This window comes from Hibiscus syriacus, unplaced genomic scaffold (assembly GCF_006381635.1).
Source record: "Hibiscus syriacus cultivar Baekdansim isolate YM2019G1 unplaced genomic scaffold, ASM638163v2 tig00116951_pilon, whole genome shotgun sequence".
In the NCBI taxonomy this organism is placed as follows: domain Eukaryota; kingdom Viridiplantae; phylum Streptophyta; class Magnoliopsida; order Malvales; family Malvaceae; genus Hibiscus; species Hibiscus syriacus.
Window position 1 is genome coordinate 2,715,761 of NW_024063482.1, and position 26,347 is coordinate 2,742,107.

The 26,347-nt window shown below is 33.4% G+C and overlaps 1 pseudogene; it reads left to right on the top strand.

The window, feature by feature from the left end:
• The first annotated feature begins 648 nt into the window (after positions 1 to 648).
• LOC120189084 lies at positions 649 to 25,666 on the top strand (annotated as a pseudogene).
• Positions 25,667 to 26,347: the final 681 nt, after the last annotated feature.

A 26,347-nucleotide genomic window follows, 5' to 3' on the forward strand; every position in this document is an offset into this window, starting at 1 on the left:
CAACCAACTATATTATGAAAAAAATAATATTTTTATCTTTAACAAAAAAATATTATTCTGTCCAACTTAAAAAGTTACGTTCATAACAAAATGTATTTTAAAAATTGTAGTTGAGTTTTAACAAAAAAAACATATAATTCTTAATACAAATTCCACTTTAATCTTAGTAGAAGGAATGTTGTATATTAGGGATAATAAAATATTTGGAATATTATACTCACGTTTGATTTTTAAATATTTATTTGAAATAACAATATTAATAGTGATTACTATTTAAAAATTATTGACGAGAATATCATAACTATCTATTTTGTAGAAAATATAAATTATTAATAATAAATATTATTTTAAATAATATTTATATTTTAATAAAATACACAAACTCGAAAAATGATGATTGTGTATTTTTGTTATCAAACCCTTGGAATTGAAGTTTAATAATTATGTAATTATGATTAGAACAAGTAGTAGTACTATTCAAACAAATGAAGGAAATTGCAATATAAAGCTTACAAGGGACAATTACTGTATAATTTTGTAATATTAAAAGGTCAAGTGAGAATTTGATTCAAAGTCGGCTAGTGGATGTGGACCGATTTAAATTTGTAAAACAAGAGACAGAATCCGAAGAAATCGCTCTAATAACGAAATTTCGTGGTCGACGACGACGGTTCGACTCATCCTGCTAACGTATTGGTGTTGGGATCCGGGCTAACCAGAAGAGTCATCTCGCATGAGGAATCTGGTGAGTGGAGTTGCGAGTCAAACTCGGAGATCCAAGTCCAGGCGGATTTCAGACCCGGAGTCATAACCCTCGATGGTCACGCCGATGATTGGAAGACATTGATGGGTTCGAGTTCTCTCTTCTCCCTGCTCTTGACCCGGACGAGGATCACGAGTACAAAGATGGGAAAATGATTGTGAAGGTAATGCTATTGCCTATTGCTTGTATTTCAAAATGGAAGAACATTTGTCCATGAGTCTACATCAATATATGTTTTTAGCGGCGTTTTTTTAGCTTTATAGCGGCGTTTTCTAGCGCCGCTGAAACAAATGCCGCAAAAGGTAGCGGCGTTTGTGAACAAAAACGCCGCAAAAGATCCAGCTCTATAGCAGCGTTTTTAATAAAAACGCCACAAAAGGTCAAGATCAATAGTGTCGTTTTTAGTAAAAACGCCGCAAAAGGTCATGGTCTATAGCGGCGTTTTCAAAAAAACGCCAAGGTCATGGTCTATAGCGGCGTTTTTTTTAAAAACGTCGCTATTTACCTTATATTTAGTGGCGTTTGTTTTCTAAAACGCCGCTATATATTATGATATTAGCAGCGGTTTTTGGAAAAAACGTCGCTATTATCAATGTATATAGTGGCGTTTCCTTCACAAAACGCCGCAAAAGAACCTGACTTTTGGTGACTTTTATTTAAAAACACCGCTATAGTTAACTAGTTTTGCATATATCATTTTTTACTTTATATTACGCAAATTTAATATCTATAACATTATCATAACAATAAACTTAAAAAATTAATTACGACACAAATTATGTAGAAAAATAAATCAAAATTTATAAAATTAAATTAAAATGTAACATAGTTCAACATAGCTCAACTACAGCCAAGACAAACAACATAGCTCATTTCCCCAATACGAGAGACCTTTCCCCAAGCCAATGTGTCAATGGTCCCCTGAAGATCATCCAAAACTTCAGCCTTAGCAGCTTTGACAAAGCAAACACTAGGATTCTGCCACAAATTGTATAAAGTTAAGTTGACTATAAAAAAGTCTTACTTAAGCATCAAAGTAGAGACAATGACATAATTAACCGAAAAGCATCAAAGGAAAAAAGATGGATATCACCAACTTGTAATCAACTAGTAATGCATATTTACAAAAACAATTTAGGAAAACCAAATTCCTGTACATGTCCAGCAGATTCCTGGAATGAAGCACATACAAATTTATTAACTAACAGATTTGTAGTTAAATCCTTCAATTTAGATAAGCTTAAGGTTCACTAAAAATTTATTAACTAACACATTGGTAGTAAGGTAAGGGATAAGCTAAGTTCTATTTACTTAAGAGTTTTCCCCCTGCTTACTCAAAGATTAAAAAGAGAAGATATACCACTTTAATTAACACATCTGCTATTTATTAAGATATACCATTCATTGATTCTGCAGGCAATTCCATGATCATTGTCTCTTTCTCCTCATCCAACATGTACCAATTAAAACCTAAAAGAACCAAAATATAAACAGAAAAATAATGGAGAAGAAGATATCAAAAGCTAGAGAGAGAACATGATGAACCCAATATCATGGAATTCAAGGATATGAATTTCAGACATAATGACAAAAGATAAAAGAAATGCAGATAAAATGGTGTCAGAGCATCTACCTCTTATATAGAACTGGTCACATATCTGCCTCAGTGAATAATGATCTCCAGCTCCAGCATCATAATTGTCTTAAAAAACAAGATGGTTAAAGCCAACTTTCAATGCCTGCTTTACCTGTTCATTGAAGTGCATTCCACAAACATGAACATAATAAACTGAAAATCATAAAAGGCAACACCAAGAAAACATCCTTAAATCAGCTCTACTGAAACCTAAAGCTTTGAACTTGCTAAGGGAGAAGATCCACGGTACTTGGATGCATTAAGTACCTTTTCAATTCATTTTGAGAGTATATACAAATTGTAGAAGTAAGCTATATGATACCAAAAATCCCTAAACAAAAGTCAGGACATGTTCTCAAGTAAAAAACAATTTCTCAAGGTTGCGTTGCAGCATTTAAATTCTAAATTTTGGAATGGGATTTCAGAAGTACTGAAGATTGTTTAATAAAAAGAAATGAAACAATATCACTTGCTATTATTTTTCAAACTTATGAATTAGTTAAATGTCGATTTAATGATAGTTTAAAATATCTAAAGATGTGTGTGGATTAAAATCCAGGCTTCATATCTTTTAAATATGTAATCATATTGATTTACAAACTAATTTAAAGGCATGCAATGTATGCATTTCATTATCACATTTATACAGTAATGAAATCTGAATTCAAGGTTCCAAATACATGTCATAAATGTGTTTCACATATATGAGACGGTCAAATACATCATAGCCCTAAAATGAGGAACCTACACTACAATACCTGATATTCCACCAAAGTGAAGGCTTCTCCTTAACCTTGAAAGCAGAAAACACCAATCACAAACGGCAGAAGCCAGCAATAATACAGGAAGTATTAACAATGAGAACAAAAGAACAAAATTCATCAGGAACTTACACGTGCAATGCAGAACAATGCATACGAATGACCTGTCATATTCCATCGAAGTTTATTGCTGAAGCAATGGCATCGAACCATAGTCTGCAATTAACAATCGACTTGGGTTTTCAGAAGGTAATACTAGAAGGCGATTCTCGAACGGTGACCATGAAACTTAAAGACCCAAGCCCAGATCTATCAGAAATCAGTGCACTTATCTATGATGCCCAACAACGAGCGAGAAGTTTTGAAGTATGTGAGTACCGATCAATCCCTCGAAGTGGTAAAAAATTCGCCTATTTCCTAGCAATTGATTCCTCCTTGGGCGACGAAGACGCGTTTTGGGTGGAAGAAATCCCAGGGCGAGCATCGATTCAAGCGGAGGAAGATAGACGTTGTTTGGACCCTCCATAACTGCTCGTTTGAACGATGTAACTTAAGGATCGCATTAGCTCCATCAAGTTTTTTCGCGCGATCTTCAGAGTGCAAATGAAAGGGGAAAGAAAAGAGGAAGAAAGGCCAGTTTTAGGGATTTAGCTATGGTTTTTTTGTTTAATTTTTTATCTTCTTTGTTTCGAATAGTGGTAGGTAAAGGACCATTTTGGCAGATAGCTGTCTTGGATAATAGCGATTCAAGCGGAGGAAGACAACTGTCTTCAAATAAATTTAAGAAAGTATTTCATTGATATTATGTTATTGATAAATTGTGGCGTTTGTATAAAAACGCCACTATAGGTAAACACTATTGCGGCATTTGTATAAAAACGCCGCTAAAGTTCTAATATATTGCGGCGTTTATTTAAAAAACGCCACAATAGGTGAACTCTATTGTGGTATTTTTATAAAAACGCTGCTAAAGTTCTAATTTGTTGTTGCGTTTATTAAAAAATGGCACTATAGAGGTCACCTATTGCGGCGTTTGTATTAAAACGCCGCTAAAATACTAATCTGTTGTGGCGTTTATTGAAAAACGCCACTATAGATGGACCTATTGTGGCGTTTGTCGAAAAACGCCACTATATATAAACCCTATTACAGTGTTTGTAAATAAATGCAGCTAAAGTTACCATTTTGTGGCGTTTGAAATGTAAACACCGCTACATATTTAAAATTAGTGGCGTTTACTCTCAAAACGCCGCTAAAAACGCCGCTAAAGAACAGTTTTGCTATAGTGGTTTTGATGTTAAACTTTTTTATGCAGGATTGTCTTAGGCCTTACACGATGGGAAATATATCTTCTTCTTGTTGCAAGTTGATGGGGACTATGCATACTCCAAAGGGTAAGCTTCTTTTTAATTAGAACTAGATTTAGTTCCTTTTTGATGGGTCAGCCATTAAGATTGGAACCCGCGCAGATGTTGGTCTTTCAATAAAGTTGGATAGCTAGCTGGTGTCTCACGCAAATGGTTAGAAAATGAAGCTTATTAAATCACGATGCCATCATCCATGGCATGTGGAATCTGTTTACTTTCTTTGTTTCTCGTGGTATGAGTTTCAATTTTCATTCTTTCAGCTGCAGGAACTGAATAGAGGGAATTTTCAGCTGAATCTGTTGCCACGCTATGACTTCTTTATGTTAGGGCTAATCGGGTTTCTACTCTTTAATGCAGGGACAATACCAAATGTCCATCTGTAGCTCTTATGTTTCAAATTGGCGACCTTGCTACTTATCATAATGTAAGTTATTTTAACCTGTGCCATGTTTATCTTTCTTTGATACTCTTTGTTAGCTTCCCTTTGTTGCAAGGGTTGAAGTTGAGAAATAGTTTATTGTGGTGCAAGATGGGTGGCTGTAAAGAACAAAGCGACTCTTGCACTAACAAGACTTGTAAAGGACATGAAGTTGAAATCATGCACTTTTCTATTGGAAATACTATACCTGGAAGGCTTTATGGTGGCAATTCCATAGATAACAGAGAGGGAAAAAATCATGCACTTTTCTATTGGAAATACTATACCTGGAAGGCTTTATGGTGGCAATTCCATAGATAACAGAGAGGGAAATGGAGGTGACAGGTAATGCAATACAACATAGTTTGAAGTAGTACAATGTATCCGTTGCCATCACAATAGTGAAATGAAACAATATACTCTTGTGGAAAAATGTTCAGGAATTTAGTATTTTATGATAATACTTTTATTTGCCGACAGGTTTGGTCATTTGGTTGATGTGTATGCTTGTAACCCGCACTGTAGATACCTTGATGGCATGGGTCCTTCTGGTAAATTCTAAGATCCTCTAGTCTTATTGGCCTATTTTTGAGTATGATATTTGCTTTTTTGAGATGAAAACGATGGGACTAACTTTTAGCATAGTGAAAAAAGTGGGATTAGGCACTAAAGAAAGTAACTACAGGGGTCATCAAGGTATCATAGGATGAGAACAACAACCAAAAGTCAAATTTTTATCTTATATGAGACACTAGATTGCTTGCTTAATGGATATTGCACTTACTAGAAGGAACTTTCTGAAGATCTTGAAGCATTAATGACTTCTTTAACGTCATAATCATTGAGGTAGCCACCTGCAATTATTTTTTTATCTGTTTGACTATGGTTGTGTATTTATCTTAATGCGTTATAATAGCTATCATCCTTCCCGGGTATTGTTTTGAAGTGTTGAATTTACATTTTTATCTTCTTGTCTTAAACTTTTCATTTAAGTGCCTTCAACGAGGATCGAATTACTCATTCTAGGTGTTGCTTGTTTATGATATCTTGTATTATTTTGAGAAGGAAAAGAACTATTTTGAATTTCTTTTATTGATTATCTATTTCACTCCCACCAATAATTTTTTATAAGTTCGTCCCCGGTATTAAATCATGCGTCGTCCCTATAATATGCATAAAATAGTGTTTTTTCCTTCTCAGTAAATTAGTCAGCAAGACTATATTCTTTTAGGAAACTTTCTACTTTTTAAACCCCTTATCGATCTAAATCTAGGTCGAAGGAGTCGATTTGTCTCGATTTGACAACAGAATAGTGTTATTTCCCGAGTCTAAATATTGCATTTGTAACATCCTCAATATCGGGTTAGCGATCAGATTGTAAAGTTTTAGAATTTGGTGACTAAAATAGAAGAATGAAATAGTTCAATGATTTATTTGGGAATATTTTCAGAAATTTGTTAGTAATTATTAAAGGAATTAAGGGTAAAGTGGTCATTTGTCATAAAATATTTTTTTTTATCTCTTTAAGAAGAGATAAACACGTGGGGGGAGGAGTATCTGGAAAACTCTTCTTCTTCTTGCTTTTTTCTTCTCCAACGTGCTGAGCAAATGTGAGTTTAATTTCAGCTGTTTAATTCTTGGATTTATAAGTTGATTTTGATTCTTTGAGTATTATATAAGCTTAAGGAAATCTTATATAAGCTTTAAAAATCAAGAATAGAGAATTAAAAAGGAAATTATAAGAAGGGTGTAGAAATGAACTTTTGTTATAGAAAGGTTTTTGAAGTTTTAAAGCTGGATTTGACTTGTCAAGGGTCTAATTAAGAAGTTAGAAGCAATTGAATGAATGGAATTGGAACATGTTAGAAATTGAGTATGATTCTGATTTCATAAGGAAGATAGGATTTTGAGGTTAAAGATGATTTACATGGATATAAGTTGTTTTGGTTTTAAGTATGATAGTTGAGTTTAATGACATATTAGAGGCTTAAAATAGAAGAATTAAGGGAAGAGTTGATGATTATCGTGCTAAAATGCAAATTATGGGTAAGGTGTATCGATGCATATTCAATATGCATCGATGCACTCTTTAAAGAAGAAACATCGAATGCAATTGGTGCATCGATGCATAAGGAGTGCATCGATACATCCCCTTAAAATGAAAACATCGAAGGTAATTTGTGTATCGATGCATGGGTAGTGCATCGATGCACATGTTAAAGAATGCATCGATGCACTATAAAATGCATCGATGCACTTCAAGGGGAAATTGAAATAGACATTTCTTTTAGTCTAAGAAATGATAGATTAGAGTATATCAATTGGATATTGATATGTATCAATATGTGATTATGTAGATATCGAACACGAACAAGTTCCGAAACGATCATCAAGTTAAGATTCGATCGAAAGAAAGGAAAATCATAAAAGTGGATTGGAACTTAGTGAGGCTCAGGTGAGTGCATATTAATTCGTTTATGGTGCTAAATGGAAACAAGACTTGTGACAAGTCTATTTCCTATGTTGAATGCATGAATATATGATTATACGTATATGTATGACATAAATTATATGTATGCATGATTATATGTGTTAACATGCTTTTGAATGTAATGATATGAGAAGTATGTGCTATGTGATGTATATATATGAGCCATATGACAGGATATATGTGAACATGAGAAAACAAAGTATAAGATATAAGCTATGTAATCTTATGAGAATATGAAAAGAAGCTATGCTACATGTATATGTGAAAGAAGTTATGAGCTTATATGACGTGATATGAAAGTGTATATGTGAATATGTGACATGATAGATTGCTAATGCCCATGTTATGTGTAAAGAGAGCTAGAGGTATAGTTGGCATGCCAAGAGTCGAGGGTTCTACGTGGTCCTTCGGGACATATATATATTTTTTGGAACATTTACAGGGTATTATGAGACACATATGTGATCCATTGAAATATGTATATAGTTCTTAAGGAGTGGTCCTTCGGGACATATACAGTACATAGGTCCTTCAGGACAAAATTCATAGCCCCTAGTGGGACCCCATACGAGCTGTGGTGACAGCATAGTGCATAACCTCAATAGACTCACATATCTACAGTTCTCACAGATGTACATGGGCTAACAAAGAGATAATAATAAACATATATATTACATGTAAAGTATATGCTTTTGTAATATGAATTGTATTATATGATTGATATGATGATGTGTATATGTGTACATTTGATTACATGAAATGCTATATTGTTTTTGTATGATAGCATGATATGATATGTTTATGCATGATTAAGTAGTTAAAGTTACTTTAATATGTTTAATGCATCACTAAGTCATAGACTTAGCGTGTGAGTGTTTCATATGTAGGTTCTGGAAAGCAAAGTGAGAAGTTAAGAGGAGCAAGACACGTCGGCATTTTCCTTACAAAGTTTCAGATCAGAAAATAAATGATTTAAATGTGTTTGGTTAATCTGAACATAGTTGGCATGTACTAATTGATTGAGCTGAATATGCTCTGATCGATTTTCTTTGAATGAAAGTTTTAAATTTTCTTTGAATTTTGTCAAGAGTCAAAGTTTGAAAAGTCAATGTGACACCCCAGACTCATATTCGGGTCGGATACGGGTTGAGGGTGTTACAACATTTCTAAGTCTGCAATAGTTCCTTGCTTTCTCGCCAACTTTAGAAGGCATTGGTGGTACATCTAGGGGTCTGATTTACGTCAAAGCTAGTGGATTCGTATTGGTGTCCTTTTGTAACATCCCAAACTATGAGTTAGTGACCAAATTGTAAAAAGTTCAAAAGTTGGTGATTAAAGTATAATTTATTGAAAAGTTCAGAATTTTAAAGTGATAAATTCTGGTTTTGGATTAAATTGTGAGGAAGGAAAGTATGAAGGGTAAGGTGGTCTTTTCATGAAAAATATATTTATCTCTTATTTAAGAGATAAGCATGGGGGTTGAATGGGCATCTGGAGCTTATCTCTTCTCCTTCTTCTTCTCTCGTAGGCCTCCATTAAAGGTAAGTTTTCGGTTAATCAAAAGATGAAGAAGTTATGAAAGATTAAAGAAAATGGGGTTTTAAGTAATTATTGGAAAAGAGTTGATAAGTTGAATTCGAAACTAAATTTGACTTGTCATAGGAGTGAATAAGAAGTTATAAGTGTTAAATCAAAGTTTGGATAACATAGAAAATTTGGTATGATTCTTAGCCTTAAGAATTTGGATGAAATATGGAAGATTATAAGGTGTTGGAATGATAGAAATTGGTTAAAATTGTTATAGATGAATTTAGTAGCATAATAAGGATTTTATACATGAAAATTTGGGTGAAGTATTGATGAATTTCGGGTGGAAATAGTCTATTATGGGCAAGTGCATCGATACACTATGAGTGTGTACCGATGCACTAAGACAATTTTTGAATGTGCATCGATGCATTAAGGGGTGCATCAATGCATGGAAATTTCGAAGCTATTTTGTGTACCGATGCACCCATAGTGCATCGATACACTCCTAAAGGAAAAGCTGAAATTGGGTTCATTAAATTAGCTCAAGTTATTAGTATCGAATTATAAGGTTTAGGATTCTTATAATTGTCTTCAAAATTATATTTATGTAGATATTGAGCCTAAACAAGTTCCGAAACAAGTGACAAGTAAGATCAATCGAGGAAAAGGCAAAAGGATATAGGTGAGTGCATACCATAAGTATGGTATAATGGAATAAGACTTGTGATAAGTCTAATTCCTATGTTGATTTTTATAGTACAATAGTTATGAACATGCATAAAATAACCTCAGTGACCAAAAATGCCTTATAATATACGAATTTAACCAAATTTTTTTGGATTTGCCAAAATGACCAACAAATTCGCAACGCGAATTCCAATTTCGCAACCCATTTTCCAATTTTGCAACGCGAATATGTAAATTGCGTTGCGATTTTCCAAATTCGCAACGCGAATTTGTAAATCGCAACACAGAAGCCAAATTCGCAACACGATAGTCAAATTTGCAACGCGAAAGTCAAATGTTTTAACGCGAAACACAATATTAATTTCGCAACACAAATGTAAACAGTATTATCGCAAATCATCTCTAACCTAAAACCCTAAAGCACAACTCAGTCTCATCTCCATCTCTAGCTCTCTACGGCGACATCCGTCCCCATCTCCGACGAAATTCGTCCCCATTTCTGACGAAATCCGTCCCCATTTCTGACGAAATCCGTCTATTTCCATCTCTCAGATCAACCCTCACAACCATTCACGATCAGAAATAGAAAATCAACCACCGAGGGTTAGTTTTTTTAATCTTTTATTTTTATTTGAAATTTTGTATTATTAGATTAACCATTTCACTGAGATTGCTAAATTCATTCGGTTGCTGCCAATACTACTAAACTGTTTAGTCTTTAACCCTGTGAAGTTAGTATTTGTCTTTGTTTTGTCTTTTTGTTTTGTCTTTTTGTTAAAGAAACCCTAAATCGCAACACCAAATTCACAACGCGAAAATGAAAATCGCAACGCGAAACTAAAATCGCGTTGCGAATTTAAGTTTCAGAAACTTCTTTATTCACCAAATGAAACTTGAATGAATTGTATATACTAACTTCACAGTGTTGCTAATTTAAGTTTCAAGAATAAACTACTACTCTTTATGTGTCCTTGAACCAACACTAAACTATGTTGTCCTTTTAAATGTTTATATAAGTGCTTACTTCTGGAATGTTATCGATGCATATTATGATCTATGATGGAATAATGACTTGGGTGAATACCGTGCTAGTTTGAAACATATTGGCTTTATTTTCACTGTTTAATATCATGTTTGTTTATAGTGTATAATTTGTAGTTTTTGGTATATCTAACTTGGTATGTTTATGTTTTGTAGAAATTTTTTTCGGCTGCATTGACCTTAAGGAATAAATTAAGCCTAGCCACTAAAATTGTGTCGACGCTTACACCTCTACAAAGAAAATGTTTGAGGATACTTGCTTCGGGCCATGGCTGAAAGTGCAACATACGGGTGGAGATGCTATGTTGACATATTTGTTTCTTTAGACCATGACTAACGATCTACCCGAGGGGGTACAATGTGGTGATGAGGAGATATGGTTTCATTTTCCTCCGGCACCAGCGTATACTTGTTTTGGGCGGGAGCAGTCTACGCTTCGGACACGATGATGTAGGTCGGTACACTAGTCATATCGCCCGCCCATCATGGTTTATCGGGTTTTTCCTGAGCTGGCAAGTCGATGCCGAGTAACACGTCGACGACTTGAAGAGATTATTTGATAAAGATGGTTTTACTCAGATAGATGACCTTGATGTTGTCCGAGTATGCCATTTATTACTTTTGCATGCCAACTTTTTAGGCAAAAAGGGCAGACAACCAATCTCCGAGGACCTAATAATATTGGTAGAGGACCTAAATGCATGAAACCTATTTCCGTGGGGTTCATATCTATGGAAAGCTACCTGAAAGAAGTTGTCATCTTCCTTTGAGGACCGAAAAAGTTTGCGGGGCGATGGTTCTAAATACACTTTGATAGGCTTTACTTAGGCCTTTAAGGTAAGAATTTCTATATTATAATGTTTCCAAAATTATAATTAATTATTTAACAATTACTAATGTTTGTGTATTATATTGTTTGTAGATTTGGATATTTGAGGCTTTCCCCAACATGCGGACATATGCAATAAAAAGATCAATTGATATTCCTAGGGCTATTACCTGGAAGAGGATCCGCATGTTAGATTGGGAAGAGTTACTCCCATATACGACGATGAATGATGTAAGTTAACACATAAATAATACCATATAAACAAGTTATTACTAGTACAAATTTAATTTTATTTGAGCTTTTATATTGTTAGGTGGCCAACTATCCATTACAAAGGCTGACACCCACAGAGGCTGAGCTTGCCACTGATTGGTGGCAAGCTAGTAAGCAGTTTTTTGATGGGACGGATGATGAGCACCCCCCACCTCGAGAGCCATCACCTGATTGGGCCGAATCTACAGCTCGACACCCGGAGCCATCACCTGATCGAGCCTCTTCTCCACCTCCACCATCACCTATTCCATCACATCATCGAGCCTCTTCTCCATCATCACCTCATGATAGGCGACCGACAAAAAGGCCACGACATTTATCTCCCTGTTCTCCACCTCCACGGGATGAGTTAGGGGAATTACGTGATGAGGTTGGTACTTTGCGTCATGAGGTTGGTACTTTACGTGAAGATAATGGTGCATGGCGTGATGAGATTCGATCTTTGTATGGTGAGGTGGATTTTTTACGTGATGATAATGGTGCGCTACGTGGTGAGATATCTACCTTACGTGATGAGGTTGCCGCTCTACGCGAGATTATTTTATTGTTGCAGAATGAGGTTAATACTCTACGCAATTAGGTAAATTTGTTTAATACTATACTAAAAATGCAAATAACTTTTTTTCGGCATTATTTATTTATTTATTTACCGATTTATATATTAATTTATTTTCAACGGCCCGATAAGGTAGATGCTTTACGTTGAGTTTTTCTTGTACGACGGGGTTCACGCATCAGACGTCGTGCACGTGCCATTACGTCTCCGTTCAGTCCACTAGTGCCAAGACTCCGTAAGAATAAGTCCGATGCACCTATCATCATTCAAGAGGTGCCTCCTATCGTTTAAGAGGCCACTCTCATCATCGAAGAAGTCTCTCTCACCGTTCAAGAGGCCCATGTCATTGTTCAAATAGTCCCGGCCGCCGTTCAAGAGCCCGATTCATTTGGCGTCATATGTCGATATATTGATAAACCCCCTCCCGTGCCCGATATGATGGATGTGTGTTGGCTTTCGTATGAGTTACCGGCCAGTACCATTCCTCAGCAGGAGATGGAAACACTACCGCACACAATTACGGATAATACCCTTTGGGCTTAGACCGCAGTTGATTTTTATCTACATGAGCGGAGCAAGGGGTGTTATTCTTACCTATGCCAAATCGACGATGCTATTCATTTGTTTCTTGATCGGTCTTGGTGGGGTATTTTATTAGGGGTTGAAGATAATAGCTACCTCGAAGGGGGGTAAGTATTATATTCTTCTTATATTACATTTGATTAATTTTTTTAAAATTATAATAAATTCACTAATATTTTTTAAGGAAAAGCTAAACTTTATCCTGCGTGCGTGGGAGGAGATAAGTCGAGTAAGGTTTTGAATTTTTTTAAATTTTAAAGGTTTTCATAAATTTTTTGATGTGCGCAATTATTTATGATTGCAGGTGTTATCCCTGTTTTGGAACATCGTCATTGGCTTCTCGTTGAGCTTCAGCTCCCATCCCTAAAGACAATGGTATATGACAGCATGTTGAATTACATACCATTGTCTGATTTGAGAGATATTATTACAAAGAGATGGAGCGATCATTTGGCTAAATACTTGAATGCGATTGATTATTGGACAAATTCTGGAAACAAAAAACCAAAGAAGTTCAAAATTACAATGATCAGAGACGAGACTGCGCTACAACAAACGCAGGGAGCCAGAGGGGATTGTGGTCCTCTCTTATGCTTATGATTGGAACGTTTGACGACAGGAAGTATACAATATCTACCTTCCACAAATAGAGATAGAGCTGCAGTAGACTTGTGGTTTCGGTATTATATGGCCATATCGATATATACGAGACGCTGCCTACCTGCATCCGCTTGCTGAAAGTTGTACATAAACAATTGGTAAGTTTGAGCAAGTTTTGTTAACATATATACTCTTTAATTGGTTTGAAAATATTTGGTTAAGTACCTGGAATTTAGTAATTTATTGTTTGTTGGTTTTAGATGTGTAGAAAGTGTTGTTTGAGCAAATGTTTGGTTTCTGCAGGTTAATCCTGAAGTGAGATGCTTGAAATGTATTTGTGCATAAACAACAGTCTGGGGTACACTTTTTTTTCTTTGTTTAATTGAATTTTACATTGAAAGTTGATTTGTTTAATTGATGAGGAAATAAGATTTATTTTTTGATTAATTGATTTGTAAAAGTTGATTTGTTTAATTTGATTTGTAAATAAGAATTATTTTTTTGCTTGTTTAAATGATTTGTAAAAGTTGATTTGTTGTTTCTAAAAAATTCAATCTGCATTATGTTTGAAGGCAAAAAAGACCTGTTGAAGGTACAAATTCGCAATGCGAAAGTCAAATTCGCAATGCGAAAGTCAAATTCGCAATGCGAAATAAGCGTTGCGATAGTCAAATTCGCAACGCGATTTTTGGTTTGCGAATTTGACTTTCGCGTTGATTGCAACATACAACATCAAGGTATATACAACATCAAGGTATATACAACATCAATCACATTCCAAGCTATAAATACAAGCTAAGGACACTTGAAGAAGCAAGAGAACAACTATCCAAAAAATCAAACACAAGAGAAAATCCCAACATGATAACAACTGAACAGATCATATCAATGTTCAAACTAAAGTTGTAGATTTTGATTTCCTTTTGCTTTACACCATATGAGATTTGGATTTTGATTTCCTTTTGCTTGGCACCATATGAGCTTTGGATTTTGATGAGCATCGGAAGCATTTCGGACTTATTATTTTTGTTATTATTACAAGTTATAGCCCTCAATTATCAGGATTTTTAGTTGTCATTTGTTGCATTTCTCGTATAACACCCAGATCATACGCCCGAAACGTTTCTGACTCTTTAAAGTTGACCAAAAAATACGATGGTCGGGATTTTCCTCGCGTTTAAAGTTGAAAAAAACAATGGAAATTAGGAATAATCAGTGATAATATACATATTGGCTTAGGCTAATATTTATAGTGGAGCCGAAATTTATATTGAAGTTCAAACTCAAATTGAAATTAAAATTCAAACTCCAATTACATATGAAATGAATTTGAAATGCAGTGTTAAATTGAACATGGAAATTGCATAATTGATTCATAATGTTCAAGTAACATGCTTTATGAGCCATCAAGCTAAAAGATAATATTGATTGAGTTCAAAGTTGAGTTGTGAGTTGATGGGGTTATCACACTTGTCACATGGTTGGAATAAAGTACTCACATGGAAGAGATAGATTGTTTTGTTATACACAACCCATCTCATCTGAATGAAAATATACATACAATATAATCAAACCAAAACATACATACACAACAAATTTATACATAACAATGTTCAAATAATGTACTCACAAAAATGAAATTAATCCGATAAAAAAGGCTTATTTCAAACGAAGTCCGGAACATTATTTTTCCAAATAATGTATCATAATAATGTTCAAATAATGTACCTACAACAATGTTTAATTGATTTGTTGTTTAATTTTCAATCTGCATTATGTTGAAGGTAAAAAAGATCTGTTGAAGGTAAATTCGCAACGCGAAAGGTAAATTCGCAACGCGAAATAAGCGTTGCGATAGTCAAATTCACAACGCGATAGTTAAATTCGTAACGCTTATTTCGCGTTGCGAATTTGACTTTCGCGTTGATCGCAACATACAACATCAAGGTATATACAACATCAAACACATTCCAAGCTATAAATACAAGCTTAGGACACTTGAAGAAGTAAGAGAACAACTATCCAAGCAATCAAACACAAGAGAAAATCCCAACATGATAACAACTGAACAGATCATAGCAATGTTCAAACTCAAGTTACTAATGAATGTCTAGCTGAAAATGTATGCATTCATACATAAAATACACATAATACAACGTTTGCATTTAAAAACCACCTAAGTTAATAAGTCCCAAAAGGTGAAGCCGGTTGTGATTGGGATTTTGATTTTGATTGCGATTTTGATTTCCTTTTGCTTGGCACCATATGAGCTTTGGATTTTGATGAGGATCTATTTTTTGGTAGAGGAAAAGATGATTGTGATGGCACTGGTGATCCACAGGTCAACCTTGTATGTCCACTTTCCTTGCACCGACTACATGTCGATATCCTCTTCTCTTCACCCTTAGACGGTATACGATCGTGATTTTTTGGTCGGCCAGGTAGTCTGTTGTCCATGTCTGGTGGCAAAACTGTTTGTAAGTCATCTGGTATGTCCCACTCAGAAGGATGTGGACATGGGTAGACAATCTCGGTATAAGTCTGTCAATATACTTCTGTAGTATAGCAATCCATAGAGTATGCACTTGAATCATCTTGGTTTAGATGAAGAGCAACTTTTATAACATGGCCACACGGATAACCAGATGTTTGACATTTCTTACAACTACACGTCTTTGCATTTAGATCGATAAGCTCATTTAAGTTATTATCCAATACTTCAAACAAAGTGTTTGAACATGGTTCAACTCTCCATGACGTTGACTTCATAACACGTTTCGTTATCTTTTTTTCAGTCCATGGTGTAACACGACGTTCCAATGTTCCTATAAATTTAAATAAATAATACTTAGTAAAATATATGATAAGTTACGAATTTAAAGAAATAATACATGCATGGTTTCTTTTCTTGTAGTACCACTGTTGAATAGAGGCTCGAAAAAACTTCATTAACATAGTAATGGGTAATTTCCGGGAATGACGACTTAGAGCGTTGATTTATTCTGCACTATTAGACGTCATGAAACCATATCTTGCTCCAAGTTGATGTACTCTTGACCATCTTTCAAACCCGACATCTTCTAGTGTTTGAGCACATTGAGGCAAAACACATCTTAAACAATTTATATGCTTATTAAAATCCACTTCCCGATAAGCTTTTACAGCATTCCAGTATGTCCATTTGTGATTTTTTATACCAACATACCTTGATTTTAGATTTCTGTACAAATGAACACCACAAAGTCCATGAAAAGCATCTAGGAAACACCTTCTAACAACGTTGTCAATTGAGTTTGCCCTATCGGATATGATTGTTAGATTGCTAATAGGACCTATGCAATCCCTAAGATGCCCCATAAACCATATCTATGAATCAGAGGTTTCAGATTTGCCAACCCCGTAAGCTATTGGCAGTATCCCATTGTTAGCATCCATGGCTACTACTAATAAGTTTACTTCAAGGTATCAACTTTTCAAATGTGCTCCATCAACTATAATAACTGGGCGCATGCAAGTAATAAATGAACGAATCTACAAAATCATATACACAAGAAATATAATCATTTAAATGTGAAATGCATGCAATTAACAAAAATGAGTCAACAAAATTATAATTATTCACTAACCACAGCACCAATGGTGATAAACAACAACTTAAAGCGTCCATCTCTATCTGTTTCGATATGAGTTACCGACCCAGGATTTTTCAGCTTTAAATTGTGACAATAAGCCGGCAGTTGGGTAAACGATGCTTCTGGCGACCCCCTCAACAATTCCAAGGCATAACATTTGGCTTTCCAAGCTTGAGAATATGAGATACTAATCTTGAACCGAGCATTCATGTCAGTCATAATTTCATGTCCCCGATATACCATTCCATTCAAAAACATTAACTCAGCTAGAAAACCACCCAACACCTTTTTGTTTGCTTGTCTATGGTGAGAAAAAACTTGGGTTCTTGAACATGTATGTTTATCAATAAAAGTCCTAACTTGAAATATTTCGCAATCTTTTATCCTCTTTGGAATCATACGCCACGTATAGTTTTTGTCAATCATACACCTTGTTACGAAACGATCTTTGCTTGATTTGTTAACTCTTAGTTGATAGCCATCTTCCACACATTTCGTATACAAAGCTATCTTCAAGTCTTCCTTTGTATCAAAACATTCATCTTTCTTGATACGAATAACTTTTGTGTAACAATCAACTGATATCTTTACCAACTCTTCTTCCTGTATCTGAAGTAATTCTGGCATATTCCAGTTATACTCCTGTGGCATTTTCTTCATTTTCCTTTCTTTGGGGACTTCTTCTTCAGGGTTATATATGAATTACAGAATGGATGTTCAACATGTTTATTCACAGTCGTAATTTTCTCCTCATTATCATCAACAACATCTTCCTCGACAGCGGCTGTTTCATCATCAAAATTCGGGTATTGACCAATATCAAAATCATTATATGCAGGGTATGTTTCTTCTTCCATCACATCATCAAAATCCGAGTTTTGACCAAGATCAAAGTCTGGGTATTGACCAAGATCAAATTTCGAATACTGATTAGTACTCACAATTTTTTCTGTTGGCTCATAATCGTCTAACTGGTCAATACGAAAACCGAAATTTGGTGCTGAAAGTTGATTGGGATTTGGATTAGGAAAAGGTTGTGGGTTTTGAGATTGTGTTTGATATTGTGTTTGGTATTGGAAATGTGGTGAAACAAAATTTTCTTGGTGATGAAATTGTGGTGGAACCATTAAATTTTGGGTTGAAGAACTTAGTTGATTACTACCCGCTACTGACCCAACTTCACTACTTCTAGGTTCAACAACATATAATATAACATCATCTTCTTGCGAAACACTAATGTAAGCAATGAATCGTTCAATATCTTCATTGTCGGTTAACAAATAAACTTTACCTTTTTCTCAGATAAGATAACCTAAATCCACTTAGAGGCTCTAAATTCAATTTCTTTGCAACACGTAACATTAGAGTTTTCATAAGTTAACTTTTTTAATGACAGTTTTAGTTGAAGATTCATGGGTAAAGGCACATATTGTAAAACACCATGAACATTCTCTCATGACCCTCCAAAACACAAATCTATCCAAACATGATCAACATTAGATGATTTCATTCTAAAAATTATAAATTAATTTACTAAACAAACGAGCTATAAACTAAATATCATCACTAACTTAGAGAAAAACATACCTTTATTAAGTTGATAATTTGGGAGAGAAATCATTGAAAAATTATATAGAAATAAAATTATGTAAAAAAAATAGAGATGGGGAAGGATGTCGTTGGATATAGGAACGGATGTCGCCGGAGAGAGTGATAGATGGAGATGGAATGAGTTACGATTTAGGGATTTAGGTTATGAGTTGCTGCTGCTGCGTTGTTATATACACAAAACATTTGTGTTGCGAAACTAAAACCTGTTGCGAAATTAAATTCGCGTTGCGAATTCGAAATTCAGTTGCGAATTTGACTTTCGCGTCGCGAATTTGGAAAATCGCAATGCGATTTACATATTCGCGTTGCGAAATTGGAAACTGGGTTGCGAAATTGGAATTCGCGTTGCGAATTTGTTGGTTAATTTGGCAAATCCAAAAAAAAGTTGGTTAAATTCGTATATTATAAGGCATTTTTGGTCACTGAGGTTATTTTCTCTAATTATTATGATAAATGCATAAAGTATATATGTTCATATGATTTGATAAATGATATATGTGAAAAGACCCAAATGCACATGTGACATGGTAAGTGATATGAGTTATGTGGTCACAAGAGAAATGACATGAATACATGAACATATGAAACATAAGAATAATGCCCATGGTATACGATATGAGAGCTATAGGTATAGTTGGCATGCCAAGAGTCGAGGTTTCTACGTGGTCCTTCGAGACGTATATGTATCATTTGGAACATTTACAGGCTCTTTTGAGACAGATTTGATCCACTGGAATATGTATATGGTTCTTAAGGATTGGTCATTCGGGATAAATACAGTACATAGGTCATTTGGGACAAAATTTCATAGCCCCTAGTGGGACCTCATACGAGCTGTGGTGATAGCAATAGTGCACAACCTCAATGTACTCGAATACCTTGAGTTCTCAAAAATGTACATGGGCCTATAAAAGGTTATCAAAGGTAATTGCATTGTTATAGTTATATGTTACCATATTATTATTGTTTACATTGAATTGTATATGATATGACTGAATGGAGAGATTGCATGTTCATATTCATACGAAATGTATTATTATTATATTTATATGTCTCACTAAGTCTATGACTTAGCGTGTAAGCGATTTACACGTAGGTACTGAGAAGCAGGAAGATCAAAGCTAAAGCTTAGCAGAACAACATAACTCCACTTGAAGGTCAAATCAGAAGTAGATTAAATAGTATGTTGTATTATATGAAAATAGGTTGGCATGTAAACAAAGTTGGTAAATTAAGTATTTATGCTCTGATCAAGTTTTGTAATGTTTTAAACGTATTTATATAAATGTAAATGTATAGTAATGAACGGTTAAATTTTTATGAGTTTTATGAAGTTTTACGAAAGTCACTGTAGCAGTGCATCGATGCACAATTTTGCTTCGAAATTTTAGTGCATCGGTGCACTGTAGCATTGTTCACGGTACTGTTAACGGTAATGTTTATTACTGTTCATATTGTATTTTACTGTTTATGAATATGTTTTTGCCTTAAATTTTTATAATGAAGCATAATTCAATAATATATCATCGTATTTTGGAAGAAATGAGTTCAAATATTTGGTTATTTTGGAAGAATATCGTTTTAAAAAGTCAATGTGACATCTCGGACTCGTATCCGGGTACGGGTTGGGGGTGTTACACCTTTAGTTATTGATTGACTTTGAGATATGTACTAGACAAAAAATAACATTTTTGTTACTTATATTTCTTTTGTGGCTTCATTTAATATCTTTATCCAATTATGACTTCCTGCTCTGATTTTTTCCTTTCTTTGCCCCGTTGTCCCCTTTAATTGATTTCCTCATTGTTTTTAAATAATAAGATTTATCCTTCTTCACTGTTAGGAATGATTCCAATGCACAGAATGACTGGAAAGGGGCATGGTGGCACAGTAGCTTCACGGTTCATTCAGGTAACTAAACTGTCATGATTGTATAACTCTAGTACAAAAAGAATGGTTATATAGGCTGATGTGCATTTCTTCTACAAGTCATGGTCCATTTGCATGTTTCAATGTCCTCAAACCTGTGGAGTTGTAAGCACTCCTTTACATGTTTTTGGAGCTTATATAGGCAATTTCCTGTGCGTCAAATTGGCAAGAAGCATTAAGATCCTATTGGTTTCAGGAAACAAGCGTTTTCTTAAAAAATGTAAAACATTAATGAACATGTGCAACAGTTTTTGGAAAATGAAATTATGTAAAAGTTGAAAGGATAAATGACAATGATGGTCACCAAACTTTTTTGTTCACTGAAATTTTAGAACTTACAATACAATCACTGATCTTTAATTCGCTTTTATTACTGTAACATTCGTTAAGAAAAGCTGACTTGACACGTTCAAGTCTTCTTCCCCCAAAAAAAACCTCTAAGGTTCTAAATGGTTGTCGCCGCAAAGGCCAACTTTCCAATGAACGGAGCAACCGTTAGTCAATCCTGATATTGAGAAGCTTCTATTTGGCCAGAAGATTAAAATAGTTAGATTTCAAGTTGTTCCGACACTTGATAGTGGTAGATCGGAAAGTTTTAGCATTTAATTTCAATTAAGATTTTAGGTGATTGGAAGGTTTTTCAATGAGTTTTAAATAAAAGAACGAAAGAGAATAAGGTGGCGTTTGGTTCGCAGGAATTCCTTGGAATTAGGGGAATTGAAATCCAATTCCACCACTTTCCCATGTTTGGTTTAAGTTTTCAAAGGGAATTGGAATCCTAAATGACTTTAACTTTCCATCAAGGGAGGTAAAGTAAATTTCATCCATAACATGAGGGAATTAAAACCATTTTGAGGAGGGAATGTAAAATTTGACCATACTACCCTCATCATTATTTTCCATATATTTACTTTTTATTTTTCTTATTTTATTTTATTTGTTTTTTTTCTTTTTTCTTTTATCTTTATCTTTTCTTATTTTATTTTTTTATATTAGTTTTATTTATATATTTATTTTCATTTGTATTTTCCTCTTGTTTATTTATTTATTTATTTATTTATTTATTATGTATATACAATTATTAGTATTTTCTTTTATTTTATTCTTATTTTTATTTTATTTTGCTCGTTATCTTTATTTTGATTATTTTTTATTTTTCTTCATTTTTTTATTTCTTTTGTTTTTTATGTTCTTTATTTTATTTAGTTTTTTTATTTTTATTTAGTTTTTTATGTCTTTTCTTTATCTTATTTTCCTTTTTTCATTTATTTTTATTTCATTTATTTTATTTTTCTTTAGTTTATTTATCTTCATTGCCTTTTTTTCTAACATGCTTCTCGACTCTTTTAAGGGTATACTTCTGAATCCATCAGGGGTAAGTGATTGAGATCGTTATTTTTACCTTTTAATTTAAAGTTACAATCTTCTTAATTAAAGACAATTAGAAATTACGTAGTACCGAAAGGGCAGTTCAAGGGTGCTAACCCTTTCTTGACTTGTAAGTTTTTGGTATATTTTTTGGTAACTAATTGACATACTTCGATTGGGAAACAAGCGTTTTCTTAAAAAATGTAAAACATTAATGAACATGTGCAACAGTTTTTGGAAAATGAAATTATGTAAAAGTTGAAAGGATAAATGACAATGATGGTCACCAAACTTTTTTGTTCACTGAAATTTTAGAACTTACAATACAATCACTGATCTTTAATTCGCTTTTATTACTGTAACATTCGTTAAGAAAAGCTGACTTGACACGTTCAAGTCTTCTTCCCCCAAAAAAACCTCTAAGGTTCTAAATGGTTGTCGCCGCAAAGGCCAACTTTCCAATGAACGGAGCAACCGTTAGTCAATCCTGATATTGAGAAGCTTCTATTTGGCCAGAAGATTAAAATAGTTAGATTTCAAGTTGTTCCGACACTTGATAGTGGTAGATCGGAAAGTTTTAGCATTTAATTTCAATTAAGATTTTAGGTGATTGGAAGGTTTTTCAATGAGTTTTAAATAAAAGAACGAAAGAGAATAAGGTGGCGTTTGGTTCGCAGGAATTCCTTGGAATTAGGGGAATTGAAATCCAATTCCACCACTTTCCCATGTTTGGTTTAAGTTTTCAAAGGGAATTGGAATCCTAAATGACTTTAACTTTCCATCAAGGGAGGTAAAGTAAATTTCATCCATAACATGAGGGAATTAAAACCATTTTGAGGAGGGAATGTAAAATTTGACCATACTACCCTCATCATTATTTTCCATATATTTACTTTTTATTTTTCTTATTTTATTTTATTTGTTTTTTTCTTTTTTCTTTTATCTTTATCTTTTCTTATTTTATTTTTTTATATTAGTTTTATTTATATATTTATTTTCATTTGTATTTTCCTCTTGTTTATTTATTTATTTATTTATTTATTATGTATATACAATTATTAGTATTTTCTTTTATTTTATTCTTATTTTTATTTTATTTTGCTCGTTATCTTTATTTTGATTATTTTTTATTTTTCTTCATTTTTTTATTTCTTTTGTTTTTTATGTTCTTTATTTTATTTAGTTTTTTTATTTTTATTTAGTTTTTTATGTCTTTTCTTTATCTTATTTTCCTTTTTTCATTTATTTTTATTTCATTTATTTTATTTTTCTTTAGTTTATTTATCTTCATTGCCTTTTTTTCTAACATGCTTCTCGACTCTTTTAAGGGTATACTTCTGAATCCATCAGGGGTAAGTGATTGAGATCGTTATTTTTACCTTTTAATTTAAAGTTACAATCTTCTTAATTAAAGACAATTAGAAATTACGTAGTACCGAAAGGGCAGTTCAAGGGTGCTAACCCTTTCTTGACTTGTAAGTTTTTGGTATATTTTTTGGTAACTAATTGACATACTTCGATTGGGATGTATCGAAATATTGTTTTATCTTTTGGTAACTTATTAACATATTTTGATTGGGATGATTTTAACGTATGATGTTTATTAGCATGATTTTTATAATTTATTGAAATGAATAATCAATCAATAAAATAAAATTTTAATATTTTTTAAATTTTTATAATATATTGATACATGTAAGTTATAACACAAACTAAAATTAAGCAAAGTAACAAGAAGGGCAATTCTGTCATTTTACATTACTGAAATCAAATTCATTTGACATGTTTGCGAACCAAACAGAATATAGAATTGGATTCCAATACAATTTCCTGCCAACCAAACAGGTTTCAGATTCAGATTTCAATTCCTGACAGATTTCAATTCCTTCATAGATTTCAATTCCCTCAGAAACATTCCAGTGAACCAAACGTCACCTAAGAGTTTTTTGGTGGTCTTTTCAAACAGAGGCAAAAACGACGGTGAAAGGAGCGGTGGCTACTAGGTTTTTTAGCATGCCACACTAGTTGTCGTTAATGGTTAATGCCCCAATGATTGAAATAAAAGTTTTCCTTAACGGAAATTACTCTAATGAAGTTTTTTTTCGGTGACCAAAGTGAAAGTGACTTAAAAGTTCAATGACTATTAGTGTAGTTTACCCAAATTAAAAAAAGGCAAAAATTCTTTGAAAAATTGAAGGAGTTTAAAACAGGGATTTGTAACTTTTAATTTAATTGATGAATTGGTTTTGATTGAAATCCTTACAAACGCAAATATTATTTTCACAATAATTTTTAACTATCAAATTTCTAATCCTAGTTCGAATTCATATAAATAGAGGGACTCTTCTATTTTATTTAGCATATTTCTATTATGAGAAAACAGATAGCAAACACATTTTAATTATTGAAAACAAACTTTTATTTCTTTCTATTTGTCAAATGTGCTTTTCATTCAAGAAAGTAGTGTTCCTAAATATGAAAATAAAAAATTATTTTAGAAAACCTAACAGACCCATATATTATGTAACATGTAAGAAATACTAAACTACCCCTTGGTGCCAATACTTCCTCTTTCAATTTCTTAATGGAAAAAGTACTTACTTTTAACAGGTTTTGTGGAAGAAGATAACCCTTACTCTACGGGAGGTCAGAAGGAAACATATTATTTCGAATTTTCTCGGCCTTTGAGAACCATGGACCGTCTTCAACAGATTTGAAAATAATCTTCTGGCTTTAGGCTTTTAACTAATGGTATCAAATGCAAACAAATATAAACCACATTTTTTTGTATTTATGACTTCTTTTGATCTTCGTGTATTATGATGATGTATGCATGCTGTTTCTGTCGCTTGTCATACAAGCGAGGTCATGGATCATGGCTTTGAATTGTTTTTTCTTACTGTGGGTTGATTTAACATGGATTATAGGATCCCCTGCTCCCAATCACCTTACTAGAGTGTTTTTGGTAAAGTATGCTACCTTAGCAGTAGGCTGACATTTCGAACGAAGATCGAATATGTTATATAATTCTGATGTCGAAACATAAACGATAATGCTGTGTTTCATTTCAGTTAAAACTGTTTACCTTGTTAACTTCCCTGTTGAATTGCAGGATGTTCAATTCACAATAGGCGGATCAAGCAAGATGTCGGTTGCACTCTGGTATCCGGTTGACGGGAATCCATGGCACGGATCCGGACACTACACTATTAACTGCGATTGGGTGTCGTTGGATTTTGCTTCAGGTGGTTCTAATCTAACAGGGTCGACGAAACCGAGCAGCTCCTGGGATGTCGCCTCTGCATTTTCTCTTTTATTCTCAGTAGCAGCTCTTTGTGTGGCCATATTTGTAGCATATCAAGTTTCCAGACCCAAGAGTATCCCATTCACACCAATGGAAAATCTTTAGATTATATAGATATTCAAGTCTGCCATTGTAGAATTCATCGAGTTTGAGCTCGAGCTTATCATACATGTTAGAGATTGTACTATTGCTTGTGTTTGTACTGCTGAGCTTGAGTTTGTACTATGAACATATATTCCTTCCACTTTATTTATTTTTTAAATTAAAAAAGAGTTTCTTTTTAGTTTATTTTTCTGCTTTTGATAAAGCTTGTCTGTAATTGATGAGTGGCTTGCTCCATTTCCTTGAGCACATCACATGTTTGATGACTTTCCGGGAATAATACAAGGAGTAGCAGAGCATTAACAACTACTCATATTCATATGGAAAGCCCTAACATTGAAATTCTTAAATAAAATCTCATACAAGTGACAGGTTTTAGCTTCATTGATGAAAAATAGAACTTGCATAAACATTAATAATCATAGTTGTTTTAAAATTTATTGAATAATTTTAATATTAAAAATGAATACTATTTTCTATTCAAATTCAAATAGGCTTTTTAATAACAAGTTCAAATAGTTATTATATTTATATAATATACGTACATATTATCAATAAACAAAAAACATTGTAAACAAATAATATTAATTTTATTAAAAAGGGTCAATCATATATTTATTACTTAAATTATTAATTTTATTTTGTTTTAGTATCCAAACTTTATTTTATTCCAAAATCATATATATCGTTTAGTTATGTTTCATTTTGGTACAACTAAATGGTGACGTTGACGTGTGACCAATAAATAATGTCATGCCATCTTTAAAAAAAATAAAAATTGTCATGTCAATAGTTCTGTTAATTTTTTAACAGCGGGTACCAAATTAAAATCTAAATTAAATATTAAGCATGATTTTGAAAAATAAT